The 4112-nt window shown below is 36.1% G+C and overlaps 1 long non-coding RNA gene across 1 annotated transcript; it reads left to right on the forward strand.

The window, feature by feature from the left end:
• Nucleotides 1-1897: 1897 nt before the first annotated feature.
• Nucleotides 1898-3452, forward strand: LOC141333061 (uncharacterized). The gene is made up of 4 exons (XR_012355366.1): nt 1898-2035; nt 2126-2177; nt 2591-2684; nt 3177-3452. It is a non-coding gene; the product is annotated as an uncharacterized lncRNA (long non-coding RNA).
• The last annotated feature ends 660 nt before the right edge of the window (nt 3453-4112 follow it).

Raw genomic sequence — 4112 nt, forward strand, 5'->3', positions numbered from 1 at the left:
CGACAGATGGGTTCCGGCGTTTGTGTATTCTACGTCAGAAGCGCTACACATGTGACGTGACTGATGCCAAACTCGTGCTCATGACAGATGGACGTGGCTGTGTATCAAAGGTAAAAAATGATATAAATACTGTTCAGTTTCTCACAAAAACCGATCGTTTCGTGTCTTAGGACATCAATGTATCGTCACGAGCCGCAGGGTGTAATTTGGATTTGTCTGTGCATGTTTTTGTTAACTTTTAAAGGTTTGGTGCCCATCCACGTCTATGATAAGGCTGGCAGACTGCACCGGTTTTCATTAAAAATCTTCGTTTGTATTTTTCTGAGGAAACAAAGTCACCTACATCTTGGATGCATTGGGGGTAAGCAGATAAACATCAAATTTTCATTTTTGGGTGAACTATCCCTTTAATTGTGTTGCATCCTACTAAAAGTTGCCAAATTCTATTAAAATTATTTAGTATGGAGCCAGAATGGTGACTTTAAAATTTGGCATCAAAGATTAAAACTGGCATTGAAAACAAAAGCAGAACTGAACAAGGAAACATTGGCATTGAAACATTTGTATTGAAACCAGTTGTATTGGCATTGAAACAAGTATTGGTACTGAAAAAAGAAAATAATTAAAATCTTACAATCTTATTCTTTCATTTTATTGGGATTTATTAGTATTTTTCAATGACAATCTTCAGATTTTTTCTTCATGTCACTCTTTTTCAGTGACAGATTTTTTTTTTACAATGTCAGTTTTTTTTCACTGTCACGGATTTCAGTTTCAACTTTCTGTCACTGTTTTGGCGTGGAGAGGGGAGGGGTCTGAGGGGAGGGGTAAGTAGAGCGTAATTTGCATATAATTTGCATGTCGGCATACTGAAGAAGTAGACCTACGTCACTTTACTGGAACCTGCCGTCAGCTCTGAAGCTTCTGGCGCACTCAAAAAAGTCAACTAGCCACTTATTTGATTTGCAAAAATACAAATATACAATATATAATATATACAATAACAAATATGTCTGATTAATACGATTATAACGAGTTTACTTCTGTTAAATGATTGATTCTTGTTAGTTGTGTATCAACAACTCTCTCTGATGAGTCACTGCGCATGCTCAGCACTGCGACGGTCACGGAATCACGTGGGTACAGACGGCTGAAGAAGAGGAGTTGTGTGAGCGCCAGCGGTTTGAACTGCTGCGTTTAAACGTTCTTCATCCTTGATATTGAGGGTAAGTACTTTATTGATATAATGTACCAGTTTGCACTTAGTAACATGGGATAATAAGTAATTACACACTGTAGCGATGTTTCAAAGTAGGCTTATGTAAATTTCGTTGTTTTTGTCGATACAAGTTTCACCTTAACGTTAATATATCCGCTACAATTTGTGCATTTCTGTCACAATTCAATGCTAACCACGCCTAACTATTAACTACATAACCTACGTTAAACCTGAAGTCTACCCCAACGTTGGGAGAGGAAAACTGGAGGAAAGAATGCACAGTCGAACACACTATGCACTCGTTTTTTTTTTCTGTTTGTACGTTAATGTATACTAATGCTATTTATACGCTTTACTTTTACGTAACTTAAATTGTAAGTCTCAAATCCCCAATTGTAAGTCGCTTTGGATAAAAGCGTCTGCTAAATGAATAAATGTAAATGTAATGTAACTTGTCCTCTGTTGAATCAGTGTGCACTTCTCATCGCTCTTTTCTGTCTAGCTAACGTTTATAGAGCTGTTTTGGTTTGTTTTTCTTGAGTTCCGAAATGTTACATATTGCTACCCAGTTTATTGAATACAGTTTGCAAAAAATTGTCAAGTACAATCTATAATGCAGTCGACCATATATATTAAATGTCCTAACAAATTGCAATTAAAGTTATGATTGAATAGGTTTGCATGGTTTTATTCGGGAAATATAGTATATAACTTGTATACACTTTGTTTGTTTTGTTTTTCACAGCAGAAAAAAAAAATACATCACAATGTATAGCTGTCCCCATTCTCTTCTGGTGTGAACCTCAGCTTTACATGGTAAGTCGTTTTTTTTTTTTAACACTCACATACACTAATGTATAACTAACTATCCTTGAATACTGAACTTATCTTTTCTTTCTCTTTCAGTGACATGTACTGTATGTGGCAGTGCAGGAAGTGTTGCAAAGGAGAGTTTTAGGTACAAATTACTTAAGCATTATAAACTAAACATTGCTTTGGAAGCGGCAGTCATTATGTTTGTGTACAGTAGTCAACATTTGAAGTGGAATAAAACCTTTAATAAAATTTGGGTCACACTTTATATTAGGTGGCCTTCACTACTATGTACTTGCATTATAAAATAAGTACAATGTACTTATTGTGGTCATTGTATTGCAAAACACTTGCTTCTATTAAGGTGGGATATGGGTAAGGTTAGGGACAGGTTTGGTGTTAAGGTTGAAATTTTGCATGCACATTGAAGACATGGGCAGGACTTAAAACCCATGTGTATAGAGTTCACCTGTTACATTCTACACAGACAGTAACACGTTCAGTACTCTTAAGCTGTGCTGCCACTGAAGTTGATGTAATCTTGTCTCCTCCCTACAGGACGACACTGTACCATACCAGAGAAGCCTGTGTTATCAAGTCTCTGTGCATCTACTTGAATGAAGACCCTGAAAAACTAATCAAGGGGTATTTGGTGAGTCTTTGAGAAAATAATTTCAAAAGCCATTCTGTACTTGGGTTATGTTTTTCCCTGTTTGCTACAACAAAAATGTGACATGAGAGAACACTTAACTTTGTCAAATAATTGACCTGGACAGAAAACTATACTTGCATGTTTTTGTTTTTTTCATTGGAGTGCTTTATATTCTATGGTGGTTATAATGTTTTAGCCGCCTAAGTAATTTTAAATATGGTTGGCAGATAAATTATAACTTTTTTTAATATAATGCACTGCAATAACACACCAGCACCCACTGTGACCTCAATAATAAACAGAAGAATTATCACTTTTCTGACAGTTTCAACTTAAAAACTGAGAAATTATAACCTCTGATTCACATCAGAGCTCCTGTATTGGATTTAAGTTTACTTTAAAGGTGTCATTAATAAAGTGGCCAGTAAGTGTATAAGCAATTCTTGCAATAATTATTTTTGTTTGTGATCTTTTATGTGTTTCGCCCCACAGGATTCAGACATCGAGTCAAAATGTACCATGGAGCAAACTGTAGCAGGAGTGTTTGTCATACTGAAGGAGGGAACACCTCCTAACAATGACCCACAGGACATTGGTCTCCTAACTGAAGGTGTGGAAGTCGGGCTTGTGCTGTTATTTGGACTGATATGCTGTTTGAATCCTGTTTTACAAACACTCAAATTGGAGACTTAAAGTGAAGAAAGCAGTTTAAACTTATTTGTATGTGTATGTTAAAACTGAATGAAAAAATAAAAATGTTAAATTGTTTGCATGTTTTATGTGGTTCTTCTGTAGATGTAATGTTTTGGTTCTTAGATCTTTCACTTAAAACAAATCTAATTGAAACAACAAGATGGGTATTAATGAAAGTACCAAAACTATACATGAACAAGACATTAACTAGTAGATGTAACAAGGCAGAATTTTGTTGAATTGAAGTGCTTTTACTGACATATTTGACTAACACCATTCATTTTGATTCAATTCGTTGGAAATAATCTACACTGACATGGTAAAACAATGTTCAATCTACAAGTTTAAATGACATTCATATAACATATTCAAACCTTTCCAAGTTTATTAGATTGGTTTAGATGCATAATGGGTGCTACGATTAAATCATGTTCACTGAACAATTTATTTTTTTGAGTGGGTGGCGTGACGAAAATGTCTAGTTTACCGGGAACTTCCAAGCCACAAGTAAGTCTGTTTTTTTCTCTCTGCCATTTACATGTTTATTCACGTGCAACCTGGGCGGTTTTGTAAACTTTTAATGGCCGTTATGCTAAGTTACCTGCGTTGAAGCCGAACTAGCAGCTCAAAGAGGAGAGGCTCTCCGGTGTGCGTGCGCGCGCGTGCGGTTGGGGATGTCAGTAGCTTAACTTACACAGCCGAAGTCCTGCTGTTGATCATGTCAGTGTTAACGTT

This window comes from Garra rufa, chromosome 4 (assembly GCF_049309525.1).
Source record: "Garra rufa chromosome 4, GarRuf1.0, whole genome shotgun sequence".
In the NCBI taxonomy this organism is placed as follows: domain Eukaryota; kingdom Metazoa; phylum Chordata; class Actinopteri; order Cypriniformes; family Cyprinidae; genus Garra; species Garra rufa.